This window comes from Dreissena polymorpha, chromosome 7, assembly GCF_020536995.1.
Source record: "Dreissena polymorpha isolate Duluth1 chromosome 7, UMN_Dpol_1.0, whole genome shotgun sequence".
Lineage (NCBI taxonomy): Eukaryota > Metazoa > Mollusca > Bivalvia > Myida > Dreissenidae > Dreissena > Dreissena polymorpha.
In genome coordinates this window covers 56,604,594-56,629,727 of record NC_068361.1, presented here as the reverse complement: position 1 = coordinate 56,629,727, position 25,134 = coordinate 56,604,594, and the positions used below count along the sequence as shown (strand labels likewise).

Genomic DNA, 25,134 nt, shown 5'->3' with positions numbered 1-25,134 from the left:
ACGTTTTAGGCAACCGAACCAAACAATGAAACCAAGGTTCTCTAATGGTTAGACGTAATGAATATTGAGTATTGATTTGTTGTCATATAAAACAAATACATTCACGTGTAGGGGCGCCATTCTGAATAACATGTTTACAGGGTGCAGAGTCAACGGGGTTTACACACGGGCTGGGCAGAATGTAATCACACCGTTAAGAACTTTATTTTTGCAAATATCTCAAGTTATTGAACTATATTTGCAAAAATCTGTTGTGCATAAAAGACAATTTTTCTTGAAGTTTGTGCCGATGTCTCAATGTATAATAATAAATCCTTTAATACGTCTGAAATCGTTGACAAAATTTCACATTCCGTGAAACATAACCGCGTAATACAAAGCGAAATTTGAACAAGCATACAGGCTTATTTAATGAAATAATTCTGATATATTTCACATTGCCATAAGCATAATAAAAACCTGTCATATATGCACAAGTTGAAATTCTTAAGAAAAATTGTTTAAAAAAGAAATTTGAAATAAAGCACAACTAATCGGCGTGTTCAAACCCGCTCAAGTTAAAAGGCGGAACCCCACAAAGTCACAAGATCCTGCATCCTGTTTAATATGACCACTCATGAACTGATAACACGATCTCAAACTAAACTTGATGAACATATATTGTCAGTGCAATGGTTGTTTTTGGAAAATTCCGACCTTTAAGGGTTAATAGATAGTGAATGAAAAAAAAATTCAAAGTGCCATGCAATACAACACATTATTGAATTTAAAGCTATTCGGTTTTTTGCAATTGTAAACATTTGTATAATGGAAACGACATACAATTTTATGCGCGTTAAGTAAGACTGTATGTTTAAATCCCAGATTTTGGACAAACACTTTGTTTTTCTTTTTTGTCATTATAAAGGACGTATATGGTTTCAAGCGGATACCACATTGACATACATTTACAAAAATAATTCCGAATCACTTGTAGATATAGACTTTGTATGACTGATGATTCTGATGGAAGTTGCAAACCTTTCAATAGCATACACTTGAAGTGCATCATCTAGACTTCAACACTACATGCTGAACTGTTAACAGAAGCGAGATTGTATTAGTTATATAAGTTTATACAATTCTCATTTCTAGGCCTTATAAAGAACAAATGTACAATTGCGACATCCAATTGAGTCCAGGCTTCTGCATAACATAATGCTAAAAAAGTAATTAATAATATTACAACGCTTAGCTTAACGAATTAAAAAAAAATCAACAACACTATTATTGATGAATTTAACATTTTTCAACTTCAACAAAAATTAAGTAATTGCTTTCTACTGTCTTGCAGTCACTCTTTTAAACTTTGACGTTATATATAAAAATATGAATATTTGTTCGGAGGACATCCATATTTTAATTTATACGTTCAATTTAACAGCCGAATTGCATTGTTTATTTTGTGTTCGGGTGTATGAAAAGGGGGTTTAATGCATGTGCGTAAAGTGTTGTCCCAGATAAGCCTGTGCAGTCCGCACAGGCTAATCAGGGACAACTCTTTCCGCCTAAACTGAAGAGACTTTCTTGAAACGAAAAATATCATAAAAGAGAAAAGTGTCGTCCCTGATTAGCCTGTGCGGACTTTACAGGCTAATCTGGGACGGCACTTTACGCACACGCATCAAATCCCCTTTTCACAGAGCACGGCCCATATACATATGTGGTGTTAAAAAATTCACACGGACAACAAGCAAGATTGCCTTCGAAATATCAAACGTCGTTTGAATTAATATTGTTGTTAGTGTGGGTCATTAAATAATGCATGATGGCTAAATAATGTTACGTGACTAACGGAACACAGATTGTTCGGTCGCAACACACCTCCGGGCTTTAGTTCCTCGAGCACTCTTTTAAAACTATTTGATCCAGACTAAATTTGTCATAGGCTAAGATATTTATATCTATACATGGGAAAAGTTACCACATAAAACCCTATTTTTCATCATAAGAAACCTTAATATCAGTAACGAAAAGCGCATCACGACCTTTGCAATATCACCATATCAGTAAACCTTGCTCTACATCAGCGAACATGTGCATAAGTCTTGTATCAATCGTTTTTGGTAGATTTTCTGAAAATGCTGAAATGCTCTTGTCATCTCAAGGTAACTTAGATGTGTGGTAGATAAGATCGCTCAAGTCACCGATTAGATAAGTTTACAAGTGTTTGCTTAAGTCTCCTGAATGTGTATTATCTCGTGCGTACAAGTTTTTTTTTTAAATACCTTGGTTCCTTTTACTTAAATTGCAAATATCATAACATTATTGACTTCATTCTCTGTTCGTACAGCCAGCAGCAAATGATGCATAGATTTATCGCATACGCTCCTTATTTGAAAACGGTAAAATAATTAAAAATATACGTAATTAATTTGATGAACAAATGTCTTGCACACTTACAAATTCTAGGTCTCGTTATAAAATTATATAGATTCAGTGAGTATCTATGCAAAAGATATCTTCATCACGTTAGTTTGGTAACGAAAACATACATTTGAATCAACAAGAACTGCACTTTTCTTTAACTTCATTTATTTTACGTGTTTTGGTTGAAAGTCATCCCTCGACAGGCTTTTATTTTTCGACGAAGACAGTAGTCGTTGAGAATAGTGAACAGGGACTACATTGCATTAGTAGATATATGCCTTACCATTTACAAGAAAAACATGAAATTGTACAAAATTAGAAATTGTATAGATGCAAATATCAAATGACAAACATTCTCCCGGAATCCTCGCTCCAGCTTCGAATGGGCAAGTTATCAAAAGTCAATAAATTGTAAAAGCAACCGATATAGGGTTTCACATTTATCTAGGTAATGCCAATGTTATTTATCTTTACTTGTTTATCAGAATCTAAGCAAAGCAGTTTTAATTTTACAAGTATTAACATTTTGTCTTGATCATAGCTCGATGCAAATTTATTGCATAGGAATTTTTTTAAGTTGTTCTTGATATATTTAAATACTAGCTTGTTTCAAAGGCTAAATTACTCGTCGACTGGGTGTAAGTGCAAAAATCAGGTGTTTGAGCAGATGACAGTAAGACAATATTGTGTGAGTACAAGTATACGAGTAAAACATTTAACATAAGTTGTATTGCACTGTGTATGCACTGTGGTTACCATACATAAATCTCAAGGAAATGTATAAATTATGTACATCTATATTGCTTCATGGTTGCACCCCAATTCCTCTTAATATTTCATATTCGTTTCAAGGCAACCCACGAGAGTTTCAATAATGGCATACACCATACACATAACCATGAACAGCATTTGAATTATACATGTTAAGCTATCTGTATTTGCAGAAAATTTTCAATTTAAATCGATAAACCTCGGAAGGTCCGATAACGCCACTGCATGTTAAAGCTGCACGGGTATAAAATAATATTTTTACTTAAAAAATGTCTTTTTAAATAGGGTGTGTGTGTAAATGTCGCATTTACTGATACATCACAGTAGCATCAGGCTGTACCGATATTCATTCATGTTTTGGTGTATTGTTAGTTTCTTGTAGAGGTGTGGGTGTTCAATATGTTATAAATATTTATTTCCAAAATCTTACTTGAGGCTTAAATGAATGATAATCATTTTAGATTTGGTCACGCACTTTAAGGAACAACGGGAGTACACGGAAGAAGCACTACAACAAACCTCCCATGCAAGTGGGCATTTTACCAAGGCCTTCGTGATGAGAAGCGCAAGAACCAACCAATGAGTTAACCCGAAAGACCATAGTGCATGGTGCCTCACTGTTGATCAACGTATGCGTTGTCTTTGAAATGAATCTGTGTCAATTTACGGTGGGGACAGCCGCTTTAGCAATGACTTAAATGGTTTTGCCATTTTCAACAATGTTCATTTTATTATAATCTCATATCGATCAAAGTCGCCGAATATGAGTATAATCTAATTTTCTAAAAATCGAGCGTGTTTAATAGTGTATAGATGCACAACAACAAACATAGTTTTCAGACGTAAGGTCGCTTAGACAATAATATTTTTAAACTATGTATGCATCAACTTCTAGTAGTACAATATGTATATTTTAATCCTATCGGAGTGATAAGTATCTGAACGTTTCGTAATTTTTAATCAATAAATTACGGTAATGTCATTTATAACACTGCACTTAATAAGATTTTAAGACATAGACATGTCCTGAGATCAAAGACCGTTTTCTACAACTTATTTCATTCGTCTTCTCATGGAATGACTTAAATCAGCGTGAATCGGTCACATTTATATTGACATAAATAGTGTAATGTGTGGAATGATTTTCAGTTTAGATCATCTGCTTGTATGCTAGCCTTCTGTGCACAAAATCACATGCTTGTCGACCAGTCGCCAAATACTTTTCGTATTAAAAAGCTAATTCCGTTACCCTAGCAATCTTTGTTTGTATGATCATGTGACGGCAATAAACAGTATCTAAATGGTTGATAAGTGAATTTAATTTCCAGCTGTGGCGCGGAAGCATACATAAGAAGTTAATATAAATGTTTGCGGTTTTGTCATTTAGAAAACTAAGTACTGACGAACAAATGAATGATGAGCAGGTCGCTGTAATCCTGCCGCGTTTGCTTCAATGAAAAAAGTCCCCCCCATCCCCCTTTACAAAAAAATCTCGCAGTTTCACCATTTCAAACATCCATTCAAGTGAATTGAAGTTTGGATATGCAAACATACATTGATTTTGTTCAGAGTGCCACTTAGAAATCATTGTCCATATTTAAAAGACGGATAACGGCGATTTTCTCAAGATATACATTTTTTAAGTACACGCAAGTATTCGCTGATAAAATGCCTGCAAAACGCGATGATCAGCATTTTAAAAGCTATTTTCTGCAAATGTACATACGATATTAAATATTTTCAGACCATTTACTTGCAGTTTTAAAGAAAGCAAAAACAAGAGGCTGTTCATAAATCTTGATTCTAATTGATAAATACAGAGGCTTTATGCACATGACGAATTACTGTTTTGATTAAAAAGATATTGTAATTGTAAATCAATTGTTTTCATAACCGTTTTATTTCCGGGTATTATTTTGATCAAAAACGTCAACAACATTCAGTGGACTTTGGAGAATTGACGACCCTGAACAAGGCCGGGTACCATGCTTTAAGCGGGAGATAGTATCTTGGTAGCATATTTATTTATAGGTGCTATAAAAAGGGCAATGAAAAGGAATTTCAAGTCAAACAAAGATTGAGTGTTCATTTGTTACAAGACTTGGGATGATGATTCTTTAATGCTGTTACCTGCTTTTAGTGGTCGGCGCTTTGGTCGGTAAGTAGATTTTGTTCATATTTCGAGGATAATGCTGCAAATTGTGTGGTTGATTTGGGGTTTTTAATTCATGTACGTAAATGCTTTTGTGTATATTTATCACAAACTAATTACTGTTTACGTTATTGATGCGTAGATGCAACAAGTTTAAAATTATATAATATACCTATTTGTTAAAGCCGCACACCTTGTAATGAAAAACATGGCATAGTAAATTTAATTATACATAAAAACATATTTTACTAATGCCAATTAGAATATATCTGGTGGTTACAAGGTAGGGATCCGGCTCTTGTTCGCTTTAAAACTTAAAAAAATCGCGTTTATCGAAATGGACGTATACGTCTAGAAATCCTACTTTCGGTTTTAAAAGCGGTACCGTTTGAAAAATAATAACTTACTTGCTAATTAGGCTATAGATTTAATTTAACTATCTCAATTAGAATATATCTCGTGGTTACAAGGTAGAAATCCGTCTTTTTGCGCTTAAAACTTTAAAATAATCGCGTTTGTCGAAATGTAAGTCTACGTATAGAAATCCTACTTTCGGTTTTAAAATTACAAAAAAAATAACTTACTTTCTAACTAGGCCATAGATTTAATGACAATTTTGCACACTTTCAAATTGCATGTATATTTATTGATTAACATGTACTTCATTTCAAGGTGTGTGGCTTTAAAACGCATATTGGTTAAAAAGTATAAAAATAATTTATTTATAAGGCGCTGTCCGATTTGAAAAAAAACTTAAGTCAAACGAAAAGATTGTTACGGTACTTGTTCTCAGTGTGGAAAATTTGCAATAAAAAATGTCGTACACGTAAATTAAAATGTATGCATTGTATGTGAACAAGCAACATAATACTCTTAAGAAAAGAAAACAACATAAATTATATGTTATTTTAATGAAGCGTAATCGGAAAACAATGATAAAACCAAGGTAACGATTTGGATCGCTTATTGAGCAGAAACACGTTTTAATTTTGACGAAGCGATTATATTAATACTGAATAATCGGAAGCCCGTGTGGTGTTCTGGTAGTTAGCTTTTGCTTCTTGTGGTCCCGGATTCGAGCACCAGGGACGGCTGTTTCTTTTTGTAAATATTTTAATTTAAAACTAGATCTTATACAGGTTTGTCAGTAAATTCATGTCATGGTCTCATTTTGAAAAAAAAAATCTGTGAACAAGTCCATTGAAATATATTAATTAATTTCTCGCAATCTTGTTTAAATTATCGTAACACAAATATTCAAATATGAAGAATAAAAATGGAAGAAAATTGAATCGAATCAATTTGATTTTTACATGCGCCTCACTCAGATTATAGTATTATTATGTCATTTGTGAAGCCTCGTGTTTCTTTTTTAACTATGTTACTTGCGTATCAGAGTGATAGAAAGGGAATATTATAAGCGGAACTTATTTTGCAGTAGCTCTATTGTTTAGAAAATACACTTATTTTTATATCGAGTTTAATTTGATAATTAATACTTATTGTCATTTTATCCTACTTCATCATAAATATAACCATATTTAAGTCACGAATACCAAATTTCACGATAATACTTGATCATATCATATATTTGCAAAAACTAAACAATGGATTGTTTTTAGCCTGTATGTCCACACTTGGTATCAAAAGAAATGACACACATTGAAACATAAGCGTCATCTAATGGAGACAAGTGGTGTTTTGTTGTTATTTCAGTACCTGCTGATGCGATCGATGTGTGTAACTCTATATACAATGACGGGTGCGGGGACCCGTTCGTTTCATCCGCTTCCAAAGCTGGTTGCAGACAATGTTCCAAACTGAAGGGAACCAAAGGGTCTATTCAATGTAAACACTCAAAATAAGTCTCTTTATATTTTATTTGTTTTATGGTACACTGTTATTTGACGTTCTTACTTATTTGACGTTCTTACTTAATGCATGTTTTGTCAAGCTTCTTTAACCATTTATTGCATGCCACCTTTTCAACGAATTCTGTACCAATTAGCAAATACTGAAACTACTCAATCGTAACATTCATTTTAATGCGAGCTCATGCCAAAAATACAATAAAGAGCCACAATGAATTACCTAACACAAATCATCATATGACTTGGTCATGACATAAACAAGGACATCTTGACATGTAATTGTTATTTAATTAACATTCCCAACATTTAAACACATTGTACCACTTTGTATTTACAATTTTTATTGCGGTACTTAATGTGGTTTTGTTATATTCTAGTCGTGGCAAGAGATTGTGAGACGTTAACGGTTGCCAGCAACGGATGTGCTTCTCAGACAAAGGATGGTGCGAGCGGAGAGGTATGTTTGTGCGACAGCAACCAATGCAACACAGCGTCGACACCCCTTGCCTACCTTCCTATCCTGCTGGTCGCCTTCGCTCTGGCGTCAACGAAAACGTTTTTGTATTAGAGAACTTAATTCAACGAATAAACATGTTTCAGTATTAGTGTGACTTTCCTTGATAATTCATTTAAAATATAAATCGCTTGAATAGACGGGATGTTGTTTTTTCTGGATAGTATGTTATACAGAGTTTTCGGAAACACAATAAATACTTAATCATTCGGTCTTCTATCGGGGGCTGCATTGAACAATAGAAAGCACGTTTATAACAAACACGTCGGAAGCTTATCTGGCAAAAAAACTTATCATCTGCAAAACAAAACGACATAAACAACGTGGGTTACTTAAGGAAGAAGGAATGATGATCTGGTTAGGACGGGATTTGAACCCAATCGTGACGGACATAAAATTATCTAACACTGTCCCATATGAACAGCATATGCACACCTGGTATGCCTTAAAACGGTAAAAATAGAAATGCAAGAAGTATCTCTTGACAAAATGAACAACACAATTCATAACATTTATCTTCATTGAAATTTCTGACGATCATACATACACATGCGTTTTTAAGTCATTAAAAGCAGACACATAACTATTTTAATTAAAGGTTAAAGAGTTTAATGTGCGGTTTATAGTCTGCTTCGATAACGTACATCTTCAGCCGACTTCGACATTAACCCCCCGATCACTGGGGATTTAAGTTGTCCGTTTACATATGGCGCACAATGCAGCCACGGCACATTGACTTATTTCCCTCACAGGTACCCATTTATACACCGGGGTGGAAAGGAGCAGGCGTGGTATTAATTTTTTGCTCAGAAAAACCCAGTGCCCTGGGCGGGATTAGAACCAGGGACCTGATCCCTGAACCAGCATCTTACCACTAGACCACTGTCCCCACTCATTATTGTAAAAAAAAACAATACACGAAAACTCAAATATTTTTGTTTAAATATTTATTTATTGTGAGAACACGAGTGCGCTATTAAAATTAAGAGCGCAATTATTCTAACTATATTGACGCTGTTAATTGACAACCTGGCGCAACTTGTAAAAAATAGTATCGGTAGTGTAGAAAGTATGGGTTTATTAGCGAATTCTCTCATTAACTACAACGCAATAAACTTCGATTAACACACATAATTTATAGGATATGGTACGAGTTGTCATATCATACCATATTGTATTAAACCAGTTCAAGAATTTTGTTAGTAAGCGAGCCTTTGGCGAGCTTACTTACGATTTTTCTGGACGAGTTTAATACAATATGGTATGCAATGACAACGAGTTTCAGATCTTTTATATCACATGCTTTAAATGAGCAAATTAAATAAATATTTACGCAAATATAAGGATAAATCACGAATGTTGTTTACATTTCATGACGTCATTTGAGGTTGCAACGTCATTTCAGCAAAATAACATATGCGATTGGTCAATCGAATGAAAATAAGCCAATAAAAATGCTTAAAAAGTATTTTACATATTTGTAAGATAAAAAATATTCATAATGCTTATATAACATGGGAAACAGGGTATGGCATGTGATAAATTGTTGTTTGTATGGTATAATGAACATTTCAAGACCGAACGAAACAACGTATAACCTATTGGGAATTACCGTTTGAACCATCTTTCAGGATTTGTAAATGCTGGACAAAACCCAGTGAAGGATATTTCAAACTGAACAAATCCCCGGTAAAAGTGATATAGCTTTCGACTGACACGAAATACAACCATGATCAACCAAAGTAACCATTTATAATGCATATTGGCATACGAGAAGCTCCGTAATCATAGTGAAATTAAATGAGACTAAAAATTTGCGCAACCACTTGTATGCTCGGCCTCTCGTCGCTTTTCAAGCATAAACGATTTGATAAGAAAGCAAATATAAATGTAGTTATCCTGTTGTTTCAATTTGTAGGTTTCGGTGACATTTGATATACACAGGCTTACATTGACGCTTTCCTCAGTGAACGGTAGGAAAAGCGAAAAAAATTTGCAATATTTGTTGATTGCAGTTATTGAATTCAAAACAAACATATATATAAATCACATATTCATTTATAATACTGCAGTAACATTTAGTCAATTCCCATTGAGATACAGTACACTTTTCGATGATTATTATTATACTAAATTATATCAATCACATTTTCTTTGAGATGCTATTTATTGACATATTTGTTATGTTTATATGACTATGTACTGAACATTGTCTGTCTGTCATAAATGAAAAATGTTTACAAGTGTGCATATATAAATAATAAATGAAAACAAGATATATTCATATATTCATACAGTTACCATTGCGCCTTAGTGAACCATCCCCCTCTCTAACAGCACACTGCTAATGCCCGATCAAACATGTGTATCAATGGGAGATTGCAAACTGTGGCACGCATTTGTCCATGTGCGGCAGCATTTTGCAATTACATGGATATCATAAAATTCGATATTTAACGTTGTTGGTAGGCTTCAGTAACGTCTTCGAAGCATGAAGACGAAAACAAAAACAAACGGTGGGGTTATACATTTAATTATTTCTTTTTCCTTAATGGCTGTGTCAAAATGGTTCATATTCTGAGAATCTTTATTGTTGTCGATCGCCACAACGTATTGTGTGAAGATTAACTTGCATACAACAATATCAGAACGTGATATGTATTTTAATGTATATACCACTGGTCAAATCATTTGGAAATGATAATATACGCGTTTACTTCTCAGTCCATCGTTCCCTCCGTTCTTCCGTCATTTCGGTCTCCCGTCTGCCCTCTACCGTCCCCTTTTTAGTTTCCGACATCAACTTGTAATTTTGTGCTACATAAAGAAAATATTTTGTTGAATTATTAATCAGCACGAGACGATCGTATACAAAATCCACGGCTGTGCCCAACATCCTATATATAGTAAACTATCAACAGGACAATAAAGATAGTCTTCCAACATTCAATATAGAGAAAATATCAACGGGAGAAGGAAAATAAAGTTAGTCGTTCCAACATTCAATATATAGTAAATTATCGACGGGAAAATAAAGATTGTCGTTCCCAACATTCAATATAGAAAAAACTTTCAACGGGAAAATAAAGATAGTCGCTCCTAACATTCAATATATAGGAGATATCAACGGGAAAATAATGAAAGTCGTTCCCAACAATCAATATATAGTAACTATAAACGGGAAAAAAAAGATAGTCGTTCTAGCATTCAATATATAGTAAACTAACAACGGGAAAATAAAGATAGTCGTTCCAACATTCAATATATTGTAAACTCTCAACGGGAAAATAAAGATGGACGTTCCAAACATTCAATACACAGTAAACTGGCAAATAGAAAATACAGGTTGTTCATGTCCACTTCATATCATATTTCTTGATGATATACTAGTAACAGCTTAACCAAATGATATGACTATTTTACCAAAATTTTAACTATGGAGAGTTACGTGGGTCAAAACCAAGGTCACCCAAAGAGGTCAAAATATATAAATTGGGATCCCATGTACTCTCTATGTCAGTTATTAATTGATTTTACCATTACTTATAAATTTTTATTTGAATGGAACAATAAGCGTAAATCAAAACCAAACAAGACTTTTCGAGATCCCAGGGTCTGGTCATGTGTAAATATGCAGGGACACTTTAATTCCTTTAATGAGCATTAATTTCTAGGATAATACATTTATAGGTTAATATATTTCGCCATCACAACACAATGTTTCTCGTACAAGATCCATGTCCCTTTTTCAACGATATGCGAAAGATAATGTCAATGATATGGTTTATTAATGTTAACAGTCAGGGCGGATTTTAAAAATAATTTTGAGAATGTTTAAAGCCAAGACGCGATATCCACGAGGCATTTCTTTTTTTTAATTGAATGTATGTTTCTATGCTTCCATAAGGTTATTTTTTTCTGTGCACCTCCATCACAGCTATATTATCATCATGTAAACATGATTGTATGTCTATTCGAAAGTTTGACATGATATCATCTTCCACGAAAAAGATGGCATATTGTTTCATATGTTTGACATATATTTCCTGTAACACGCCAAATATAGCTGAATACGTCTGTACCGGGAAAAACGACCGTATACCGACCCATATTTTAACCATCAGAAACCTCATAAAAAGTAATTAAAAGCGCTCCAAGATCTCTGCAACAATATCGCCGAACCTTGCTTTACATCAGATAATACTTGCACGATCATTGTATTTTAATCACAGTCGTTTTTGGTAGATTTTCTGAAAATGTTTAAGTGCGCGTGTCTCCAAAATGTCACATCGATGTGTGGCAGATAAGACCGATTGAGGTCTCTGAATCAACAATCTTAAGGCTTTGTTTGCTACATTTTCTGAAAATATTATTATCTTGCAGGTACACGAGCATTAAATTTCTTGCTTCGTTTTGAATACGTAAGCAAATATCATAAAATTATAGCGGATTTCATTCACTGTCATTCGGTGTTCTTTCATTCAACTAAAAAACACTTTACATAAATTTATCGCGTACGATCTGTATTTGCATTCGGTTAAATACATTTATCTGACTCGGGTTAGTTTGGTAATATCCACAGATTCAAGATAGTAGGGGCCATCTTAATTGTCTGTTAAATACATCAGTATCTGAACAAAGCAGCTTTTAGTTAGCATAGTTCTAAAAAAATAATAATATCTTGTCATGATAAATCAATATCCAAATAAAACAAATCAACAAATAAAATGCATAGGGAACGAAGTTTTATAGTTGTTATTGACATCTCTCTTGCTTTTTGAAAATTGATGATTTGCTTGGATGTAACTGTCAAATCTAGAGGTCTAGGCATTTTACAGTAAGGAAATATTGTGTATGCGAGTAAGGCATTAAACGAAAGTTTTATTTCATTATGTATGTACAAACTGTTCTTTACATGTGCAACTGACAAGAAAACGTGTAAGTTATGTAACTCGGCATCACTTCATGGGCACGCCATATCCTTAAACATGGTTAACATTTGAATATATTGGATTTCACCCACTTGCATTTTCAGAAAAATTTTCTATATAGATCTATATGCCTCATAAAAGGATCGATCACTTCAACGCATATTAAAGCTGCACGACATAAAATAATATTGTGACTGAAAAATATTTAATGATACAAAACAGTTTCATATATATATAATAGACTATACCGATATTCATTCATGCTGTTGAGTGTGTTCAACAATTAAAACACTTGCATTTTCAAAATTGAAATTTGTGAATTTATATTCACTAAAGAATTGCACAATCGCGTCATAAATCTTTATCCTTAATAACCCTCCACGTTTCTTGTGCTCAAGGTGCCTGTACCTCGTGACTTTTTCGGCTATGTGTGGGACAATCGGTAGTCAACAAAGCATCGCTTTAGTTAACGTTTTTGATAATTTCTTCATTAATTCAAAACCATTTACAAAAAAACAAAACAAAGGCGAGTGCCCGGTCATTGTCAAAATACACAACTTTGTTAAGTTTGCGCAAAATTAATTAAGTATTTTTTTTCCAAAAAGTGCAACCGCGTGTTTGAAAACACACGAAGTGAAATGCTATGTATTCAATCAACACACACGTTCATTATAATATTGTCGAAGGTTTAAAAAATAAGAGCGGACGTTGTAGTTCTTCATAGAGAAGCTACATACATTGTATGTTTGCGCAAATACATCTGATTCTGAGTGTGTGAACAAAAATGTAATAATTCTATGTGTGGGACACATTTTTGAAATTCAATGTGTGGTATACAAGAATTTGCCCGTTAGTTCTGCATTTAATCTGAACACAGTTTGGTAAGACTATAGAACATATACTTTAGTCTGTACTGAAAATATATCAAATTAACCAAATGTTACATGATGGTACAGGCACCTTGGTGCTGCCATGTCTTTTTGCGCATATGATTTACAGTCATTGCATTAAATCAGAGAAAAACGTTGGTCGTAAATGTTTCTGGTATATTTTCACGTTATATTACCAAAAATCATTTATATCATGGTTTCGTTCATCTGTTACGGTATTTGAGTAATAACTTACAATGCTCTAAATATATATTAAAGGGTTCCCCTTTCCTAGGTTTACTTAAACAACTTTAAAGTATTGCTGCCATGAATGACTTCTGGGCACCCTTAAATTTTCAAGGACATATTTAGGGCTTTTAAAACGATTACAACATTTACTATATTGTTTACAAGTTTCGCTACCTTTTAAAAAACATCTTCTCCGATGGTTGAACACATTGCTTTATATTTGGTTGTATTTGGATTGCAGCTGTTGCACGTAGGGTATATACTACTTATAATATTCACAACAACAATAGTTATCATCCCTGTAATCGTATCAATCGTCTTTATATTATTATTAATGATAATTTTACCGATTGTAATACTTTTTTCAGAGATACCGTTTTATAAACGAAAATGTTCGTAAGGGTCATGAATGTGTGTTATATTGTACATTATGTGGGCTATAAAGTATATTAAGATCCTATGCAAACGTTTATGACCGAAACAGTGGATAGTCGCTATAACAACATAAACAACTATCTTGGAAAACGAAAACGAAATAAATTGTTTATATACTACCTACATGTTTATGATAACAAAAAACTTTCCCCTGTAAATTAAAGTTTCTCTTTTCAGAGAAGTTAAATCAAGAGAGTAAATTGGCGCGTGATTTTATTAAATGTACCTCTTGTTTTGTCGCCTTTTTTTGTAAACACACTGATATAATGTTAGAAGTAGTATGTCTTATAGTATTATAGTTGGTACAAACCAGTCATTTTAATGAAGTTGTTGGAAATATTTTTTATTTTATTTTTACTAAATATATATATTGTATTTAAGTTGTATGTGTGCGCGTTTCTTACTTATAGCATATCGAGGTTGTTTTTTGACGATGCTGCTTCAGCGAAACAGCTTGTCTAAGTTATAATACCATGAACACATTCTTTACAATGACGACCTTTGTAAAAGACCTAGCCAGTTCGATTGAGTTAGCTAAATTTTCTCAATCGGCATACCTCCCTGATTATCATTGATAAAGGTAAAGGCAGCTTGGTTCTCGTCCTCTTTCAAATTTATCGAGAGGTTCGGGACAGGAACCAGACACGAAACTGCCAGGTGGCACTTCAAACTCGTGACGCTGGGGAAACCCCACATGTAGTTATTTTTAGATTATATCGAGAATGTAACCCGCCTCCCAGTTTCGCTGAATGGGTCAAGGTCCCTGAGGCCGGGTACTACTTCTCCGTACCCCCACTTTTTTTTCGTACCCAAACTTTTTTGTACCCATTTTTTTTTCGTACCCAAATTTTTGTTCGTACCAAATTTTTTGTTCGTACCCAAATTCTTTTTCGTACCCATTTTTTTTCGAACCTCGTTTTTTTTCGTACCCCATTTTTTTCCTACCCAAATTTTTTTTCGTACCCACATTTTTGGGGCAAAATTTTATCGTACCCAAAATGTTCGTATCCATGTTTTTCTTACCCAAATTGTCGTACCCACATACACAAAGGTGGTGATGTAGATAAACTTAAATTGATGCTTTTATATCAAATCTCTTCAAGAGCATCGTCACACCAGTACTGTCAGTACTTTGATTGTTTATCTGACAATGTCAAACGGATGCATTGCCCTGTTATATGTGCACCAACATGGATGCCAACGGTTGTAATGACCCTTTCAGTTCTGCCTACCGAACTGCCCGGTTGTGCACAATGTGAAAACGTGAAAGGCACGAAAAAATCCTAACAAGGTAATACTTTTCGATTTTGGTATACGTCGTTTGAATGCCACTACTTTAAATTGTTGCTTCAATTACCACTATTGAGCTTTTACTGAAAGATAATCATTTTTGATAAAGTTTTGTACTGTAGGGGAAAACTGGAATGCATTGAAAAAAACACCGCAACCCAACCTCTCATGCGCCTGGAGTTGATATTCCATCCAGGCCGTTGTGATGAGAAGAACATGAACTAACTGCTGAGCTAAGCGGAAAACCCATTGGGAAATAGCCTCATGTGTGTATGAAAAAAGGAAAACACATTCTTATAACGATGTTTCCTATATTTTCGTCCTGTTGTGGCCAGGGTATGTGCAAAATTGCCCGTGGATTGGATGCGAATCACAATTCAAACAAGTGTTCACCGGCGAGTTGTGCGTCTGCAAAACGGAGCTGCGTTGCTAAGCCGAGATTACAGCCGCATTAGCAACGCTTCTGATAGTCCTGCCATTTGTCCATGGCAGTACATTTAATGTGATTAAAGTTTTAATGTGATAAATAGTGATTGATGTAATGTAATTAATCACATTTTATCAATAACGTTCGTTAAAAGCAAAGTTTAATGTTTACATTCAAGCTATGCAAAACAAACATAGTTTTCAAAAGGAAAAGTCAATTACGGCATAGAATAAGTTTAACTCTGTATGCATTAACGTCTAGTAGTATATTATGTAATATATTTTTTAATCGATAACATACTTGTTTGAAATTTATGCGATGGTTATAACATATAAATAACTTTAATTGTTTGTTTGTTTTGTGTGTTTGAAAACAAACCACTTCATTAAATTTAAAGACATAGACATGTCCTGAGATCAAAAACATTTTCTAAAATTAAGGTATCATTCGCATTTTCAAGCAATTATTAAATTAATTGACGTCTTAATTCTAATGAAAATTAAATGTGTAATATATGTAATAAATTTGCGTTGTGATCAACTGTTTGGATGCTGACATTCTGCACACCAGCTAGAACATAAAAATTCACCAGTCGCCAAACAAACCAACTGTATTTGTTTATATGATACATATACAAGATAAGTTTTGATGCAAAGCATCAAAGGGCGTCGGGAATTTCAGTGTAAAAGACACTCAATGAAGTTACATGGAACGATTGTTTTCTACTGTAAATATTAATATATTGGCCGATTATTTAAAAAAAATAGAGAAAGATACTGGTATAACCATTATCTATGATTTTGTGTTATAACCCCCAAATAACCATTATCTATGTTGTTGTGTTATAACCCCCTAATAACCATTGTCTATGATTTTGTGTTGTAACCCCAAATATTTCATAGTTCATTTTATTTCCATTGGTTTCCTTTTTTTACTGGCATCCGTGTGCAGTTTTCACTAATGGAACAGAACTGTGTAGGTTTTAAAAAATCTGCTTCATCTTGTAAGCATAATTTCATATACTAGTATTTCTCAACTTCAATGGGAGATGATTCTGAATTTATTCTTACGTGGCTCATTCACGATAGGGGTTGAGAACTCATTGATATGAAAACACTGTAAAAGTTTAAATGTGTTTACGAACCCCCCCCCCCCCCACCCTCTCATACATATATTTCATGGGCATAATAAAATAAATGGTGACAATAAAACAGCATATTTATTTAAACTAATATGTCTACATCAAAACAAAAAGTTAACATAGAACACAAATAAAATAATTTTATTCTACTGGGGCTCGAACCTTGGGCCTCTCACATGTGAAGCGAGAGTGTAACCACTACACTACGGAACCGCTTGAAAAATCACCTTCTAACTAAGATATTAATAAGCTATTAATAGTCGGTTTAAATGTAAACTCGGAAGTTTAAACGCTAGATAGTGAGCGGGGTTAAAGGTCCATACCAAAGGGTCCATACCACTGGCAAGATACGGGTCAGGCCTGCGGCCTTCTATATGTAGTTATTAAAAAACCTGTTGGAGGACTTGATAGTAATGAGACTGGGGTGCTGTGATGGTGCTTGTTTTTATACAAAACCAGAAAGTTTCACCGGTTCGCGTATTTGCCCAGTCCCTGTGATCTTTTATTATTGCCCACTCCCTGTGATCAGTTATAAATTAAAAGAATTAGCTTTGCATTATTGGCAATAAATGTTGTAGTAAATGTATTAGGCACAAGTGCAGTACTTATTTACACAAAGAATCATCACTATGCAATATATTCTGACAACAAAAATATATACATTGATCCGTAATAATTTCTCCGCACATAAGCGAAAAAAACGTATTACATACTAGTCGCCGCACTTCAGTGCGATGCCAATTAAGTTACTCCGACAATCTTAGTGGCGGCGATTTACGGTGTCTGATTTGTTGATCCGTTCAGATGATTGACAGGTGGCAAATGACAAGGGCAAAATAAGCAATTAGTATAAATTAATAGTTTTAAATTATTATTGGGGAAGGTAAGGAGCATATCAGCTTGAGGCTACTTGGTCTATTTGCTTCGCATTCGAGGATATGGAGACATCGACTTTTCTTTTATCCATCGCCATGACCGCATTATAGGACTAAAACCCTTTCGGAATGACTTAGAGTTATGTCAGTATGTTTGAATAACCACCAAGCGCAGTAAATTTACTTCATTTGGTTATGTTCATGATCACATTTGATGTGTATGTGATCCTGCAATTGTCGTAAACGTTTCAGCCGCATAAAAGCGAATCCAAATCAACCAAATATTGTTACAAATATACAAAATCTCGAATGTCCGGAAATAACGTTGTGTTTTGAAATTTGCAAAATTAAGTCATACACTGTTTCGATGTTTAAGGGGCGGACATATCTGATGTGGAATAGTCTTGCTATCTCGGATGTAAATCTACGCTTTAGTGAATATGTTTTTTGTTAAGGCAATGCGGACTTGTATTATATAGAGTGGGATCAGTTTAAGGGAAGCAACTATGATAACACAGCTGCACCCCTATTGAAATGTACTAATCGGATCACCTGAGTAATATCTTTAAAAGTAATTTCAGATTCTGTAAAATGTTTGGACAATTTTATTTTTCTGTGATGGACGTCTTATGTTAGTTAAGATAAAAACAAATCATCATTTGAATTTACAAAAAAAAAATCTAACATCAATACAATAAAACGCATTATGTCACTGCCGTTTTCGAAAATAAAATGTTGTTATAATATTTGTTTAAAATAAGCAGACACTATTCAAATACATTGCTATATTGATGATATTTATTGCACTATTGAAATAATTTCGTGTTTATATTGACAATCGATGTGCTTTCAAACGCAATTAATTACATATTTATTATGTAACATGTCTTGTGACCGATCAATTATTTATAGATAAGCCTACTCTGGTCGAACTTCGACAAACATCGTTTACAGTGACCACATGTTTTTGGACAAACTAACAAAACAATAAAGGCTATCTAATGGGCTAAAGTTGATTGTCAGTTTGTTGTGATATATAACAGATATATTTACTAGTTGGCAGGCCACCCTTGATAATATGTCTTATATAACCACACTGTTAATAGATGATACGATCTTACACTGAAGTCAACGAATATACTCTGTAAGTACATAGTTTGTTTATAGAAAATGTCGACGTGTTTAGACTAATAACCTGTGAAATTCAAAAACAAAAAGCTTTCAATTGCCATTGTATACAACACTTTATCGAATGTAAAGCTGTTCGGTAAGCCGCACTCGTAAACACTTTAATCATGCTTAGAACACACGGAATGTAATTGTAATGCGATATAAAGCAAACTGAATGATGTAATTTCAGAATATGAACGAACATTTTCGTTTTTGTTATTAACATGGACATTTATGCTTAAAGAGAATACCCCATTGGCATACAGTTAATGTATATTTCCGAATCACTGGTGACTCTATCATTTTTATGATTGATTGTTCTAATGCTAATGGCAACCCTTTCAATAGCATATACTTGCATTTCGTCACCAAGGTTCCAAGTCTTCATGCTGAATTATTGACGGAAGCGAGATTCCAAGTGTAACTCAAATATACCAATCTGTACGTGAACCAGGGGCACTGACTAGAATAAGAAACCAGGAAATTGTATCTTGCATATTCATTCAGTACATACCACCTAATGTGTTATTGTATTCAAAGAAACCCGTGCCAAATTGCTGCATCACACAATACAATATAAATAGCAATGTTGCATGTATGACGGGTAAGTCTGCAATTGTGCATATAAGAAAACGTTCGAATCTATGAAATATCTAATGGATGATTGACGGAATTCCTGAGATAAAAAGTTAAGTGATTTTTATTAATAATATTCGATGTTATTTATTTTGTGTCCGAATACGGGGACTGCCGATTAGGGTTGAATGACCATTACAGAAATCATAATAAAATATTGTAATAACCTCCCATGGATCGTTCAAAACGTGTACATTTAATGCAAGTCATGGTGATGAAAGATAGACTTTTCAACGTTCTTGAATGTCGTATTGCTTTAACAATAATTGTTTTTTTACTGTCCTCAATTATCTAGTTTAAATGGTGACAAACTCATAAATATTTGTGTGACACACCTGTGGTAAATCACCATGTCGTTAAATTTATTTTGGTCTAAATGAGCGATTATGTGCACGTTTCATGTATTTTAATCAATCGATGTTGGTACATGTTCGAAAATTGTATTGTGATTGAAAGGTCATATCAATATGAAGCAGATAAGAGTTCCATATTCGTCATATATTTAAGCTTTCAAGTTAAGACGTTCTAATCCCTATTTTCTGAAAATATTATTATCATGCATGTACACGATTATTTTATTACTTGTTTCGTTTTCAATAGATGTGCAACTATCCTGAATGTGCAGATTTTACTTGCTGTCCGTTCAGCAAACTAGCAAACGTTGCATAAGTTTATCGCGCAAGCCCCTTATTTGAAAACGGTTAAATAATAGAAACATACCAAATTATTTTAAGGACAAATACCTTTCACACTTAAATATTTTAAGTCATGTTATATAATTCTATAAGTCCAGTCAGTTGAATCTCTGCAAAAGCCACCTGCATCACGTAAGTTTCGCAACGAAAACTTGCGATCCAATCAATCAGAATTGCACATCTGTAAGATAAAACTCATTTTAAGTACTAACAGTAAAACAATAATATGCAATTAAAATCATTAGACATTAAACAAGAGTGTTTTTTTTACATGTACATAATTTGGATTACAAATGCGCATTTTAATGAAACTTATAAAATGGTTGTGAAATTATACATCACGTCATTGGCGAAACCCACTCCTGCCAGTTATGTTACATATTCGTATAAAATAAAACCAGGATAAAGGTCGCCAGGGTGTTATGGATATGGAGTCCGGCTAACGACCTGGAGGTCACGGGTGCGATCCCCACCTGGAGTCCGGCTAGCGACCGGGATGTCACGGGTGCGATCCCCACCGTTCTGAAGATCGCCCACATATATATCAAGTATTGGTTCTAGGCCCAGGAAACGGACTCGAGAGCCTTTGCTCTTTTCAATCGAACTAAAATAAATAGGTTTAAACTTATCCAGGATAGTTTATATAAGGTTGTAACCATCGGTAACATTTGGTTAAATGAAACGTCATTTATTTATATTTTCAGAAAATTTTAAATTTATATCTAAATTCCTAAGATAAGGGCTGATTACGTCAATGTATATTAAAGCTGCAAGACTAACACAATATTTGAACTGCACAATAATGTACCTTTTAAATCGGGTGTCTGAGTAAATGTCTCATTCAGTACTCTTAATTAATTGGCCATTCAAGTTTTGACCACTGCCATGTTTACTTCACATATGATTTCCATTTATCGATGTATAACTACCGAACATTATTTTCGACGTATAATGGGCCGTAATATATATAACCTTTAAGTACATAAAATCAAAATTACTAACTATGCATCGATAAAAAATATAGTTTCCCTTTTCAATGTATTCTTAAACAACTTTAAAGTATTGTCAAGAACGGCGTCCGTGCAATCTTATAATCTCAATGTCTTACAAAGGGACTTAAAAACTATCACAACTCTTTTTTCAATTGTGCTGATTACATTAGGAAAAAATCAGCTCCGACTTCTGTCATGGATAGAACATATTGCCTTCTATTGGGCTGTATTTTTATTGCAGCTATTGCAAGTAAGTGTTTAAAATAATAATAATAATGATAATAATAATAATAGTATAATAATAATAATAATAATAATAATAATAATAATAATAATGATAATAATAACAATACAAATAATTATATACTTTGAATTGAGTATTTAGAATGAAGTATTTTTGTTATTTTTTTACTGAATGTATTTATTGTCTATAGGTTAAGGTCTGTCTATTTTTCATTTATAGCATAAATGGGTTGTTTTAACTTTTGTTTTATTTTACAAGGTCAGACGGATGCATTACGCTGCTATAATTGCAACAATCTGGATGACAACGGTTGCGATGACCCTTTCAGTTCTGCTTCCGAACTGACTGGTTGTGTACAATGTGTCAAAGTGAAAGGCACGAAAAGTTCCTTGCAAGGTAACACTTTCAGATTATTATATAAGTCTTTTGAATGTCACTATCTTGAATTATTGCTTCAATTTCCGCTATTGAGCTTTCGCTGAAAGATAATCATTTTTATATAGTGTTGTGCGTTAGGTGAACACTGGAATACAATTGAAAACACCACAAAACAACCTCTCATGCGCCTGGAATAGGCATTTAATAATGTCATCGTGATGTGAATCGCATGAAACAACTAAAATGCAAATCAGAAGCCAATTGCTTTATGAATAAAGTATGACCATTTTTTTACTAACGATTGTTTTCTTTAAATTCACTCAGTTGTGGCCAGGATATGTGCCCCAGAAAGATTGCCCGTGAATGGATGCGAATCAAAAACCGAACAAGGGATCACCGGCGAGGCGTGCGTCTGCGAAACGGATCTGTGTAACTCATCCGTGAGGGTTGCCGCTTCAGCAACGCTTTTAATGATCCTGTCATTTTACATCACAGTACATCTGATGTAATCTCATTGCATGCAACAGCTTTCATTTAAAGAAGAGTGTGTTTTTAACATTGAAGCAATGCACAAACACGTACATAGTTTTCAGAAGGAAAGGTCGCTAACAACATTGACAACTCTTTATGCATCAACTACTAGAAGTACATTATATACTTTTCATTTTATTCGGATTGAATACTAGTTTGATGGTTGTGTAATTGTTTTAAATATATAATTATTGTAATGCATTGTCTTCGGTGTCTTATTACAATGTAATAAATAAAATTGTCCTAAGTTAGAACGTGTATACAATTTTATTTACTTTCTCACGGAATGACATGAAATCAGCATTAATTGGTCTCAATTTTATTGAAATTAATTGTGTAACTAAAGAAATATGTTTGAGTATAGATCATCTATTTGCATGCTTACCAACTTATACAAAGAAGTACATAATTGGCCCTTCGCGTCATAAGCTCGCTCAGTTTTCGCATATGAAACCCTTATTCCTTTACTCCAACAATCTCTGTGGCGGCGATACACGGTATCTTATTGGTTGATCCGTTAATTTGATTGACGGATGGTGAGTGACGCGGGGAAATAAGCCATGAGTATAAATCACAGATAAATACCTAATGTGGTTGGTAAGAAGCCTATCGGCCCGAGTCGTTTAGGTCTAATATCTTCGTTCTCGAACATACGAATACATGAAGTGAGCTTTTATCCATCTTCACGATTGCATTAACGAAATTAACAATGTCAGATTGAGCTGAGATTAATACAATTTGAACAACACACCCGCGCAGTAAATTTTCGTCATGGGATTATGCTCATAACGACATTTAATTTGTCCGTGCTCCCATCGCGTATCGCGCTTAACTCAAAAGAAATTGCTGTAACAGTAGTGAAACTTTAACACATAAAAACCAGCGTGTGCATCTGAGAAAATCGGTAAGTTTGGTTCGATATATATTTTCGACATAACACTAGTTATGCCCCTTGCTTAGAACAGGATGACATTGTGAACGTCTAACTCATAAAGTATTGCTGCTGAAATGGTGAAACGTTACAAACAAATTAACCAGCATGTAAACATGTATGTTTGTTATATGAATATAAGATATACACTTATGTTGTTGAAGTTGCCAAACAAACTTGATCATACATTATTGATAAAATTTGTCACATTTGAAGACGGAACACAGCGATTTTGTTTCAATTGTGAATGGTTTAAGTAAACGCAAGCATGCACTGATAAGATGCCTTTCGAAATCGATAATCAGTGTTTCAAAAGCTATGCAAATATATTTTTATTATTATCGGTTTTCTGAAAATGTACTTCTCATCTTAAACATTTTCTGAAAATGCACTTGCAGTCTTAAAAAACAACCAAAGAATAAAACATATTCGATCGGTCTTGAAGATTTTTTGAAAATGTACTTGCAATCGTAATGGTGTTCTTTTTAGGCTTTTAATGCGAACAGCAGTTGAGTATTCTTAATGCTATGCATCTTTATTTTGCTTATGTTAGTGTATTATCTTGAATACGACAAAAACGACTTTTGAATGACACACATGATATGTTCGTAAACAAGAGATAAACTATTTTCCGTTTACATTAATCGTTTTCGAACATAGAAATTATTGAATGCAATTCTTAAAAAAAGTAGAATACCTGCTTAATACATATATACATAGAATATCATGTACATAATAAACGATCGGAACCATATCGTACTGATCGTTTTATTTGTAAATAGCTTTATAGGTGCTGGCTCAATGTTCTCAGTAGTGTATGGGCTTGGATAAATCTTAATGATGGCGGCAAATGTGGAATCTTCTTTGTCTCTTGTTTTATCATATAAGCAATTACATATTCGCTGTCATCGTTAAGAGCTTATGAGATTCCAAAAAAAGACGTCTTTTGTATCGCAATATTGAACTTTTTAAAGTCAATTTCCATTTAATAACTATTTCTTGCATATAGCATGACATTCAAGTAGACATGCTGTGTAAACATCTTTAACTATATTAAAGTATCTGTTGTTTTAATACCATTTTGTGAAGCAAATACGTCGGGTGGGTGAAACCTATTTTTCAAATGTTCCTAGTTTTAGCCGGTTAGCAAGTGTCGTTCATCTGTCATGCTTTTCATAAAAGATCAAATAGCACGCATGAAGACATTATAATTGTGAATTTACATGTAACAGCACAATCACATTGGTATAAGCTAAAACATGTAACATAAATTATAACTCACGAATGTCACGCCTCAAAACAGCGACAATTAATGCAGGTAGGCGGTCACTCGTCAAAAGCAAGCGAAACCTTTACAAACGCAAGCTTCCTAGAAACGTAAAACGTTACAATCATGCCAAAACCACAATACCAAATCAAAACTTTTGTTTTGAACACGCAAATGAAATCGTTCTTTTTTTTTGCACGCACATATGTGCGTAAATCAATATATGCATTTTGATTTGAGTATGTATGCAGGTTGTGTGATTTATATGTAGTACATAGTTTTTACTAAATCTATTTTTGTCTTTCAACATATTTTTTTTTATTTCGCGCTTGATCTTTGTGAAAAAAGCATTACTA

General features: G+C 33.7%; 2 long non-coding RNA genes across 2 annotated transcripts; both read left to right on the top strand.

Annotated features, from left to right (window-relative positions):
- Positions 1–4,950: 4,950 nt before the first annotated feature.
- LOC127839135 (uncharacterized) lies at positions 4,951–7,808 on the top strand. Its single transcript, XR_008030176.1, has 3 exons — positions 4,951–5,338; positions 7,049–7,180; positions 7,581–7,808. It is a non-coding gene; the product is annotated as an uncharacterized LOC127839135 (long non-coding RNA).
- Positions 7,809–21,510: 13,702 nt separating this feature from the next.
- Positions 21,511–22,834, top strand: LOC127838076 (uncharacterized). Its single transcript, XR_008029643.1, has 3 exons — positions 21,511–21,677; positions 21,930–22,067; positions 22,374–22,834. It is a non-coding gene; the product is annotated as an uncharacterized LOC127838076 (long non-coding RNA).
- Positions 22,835–25,134: the final 2,300 nt, after the last annotated feature.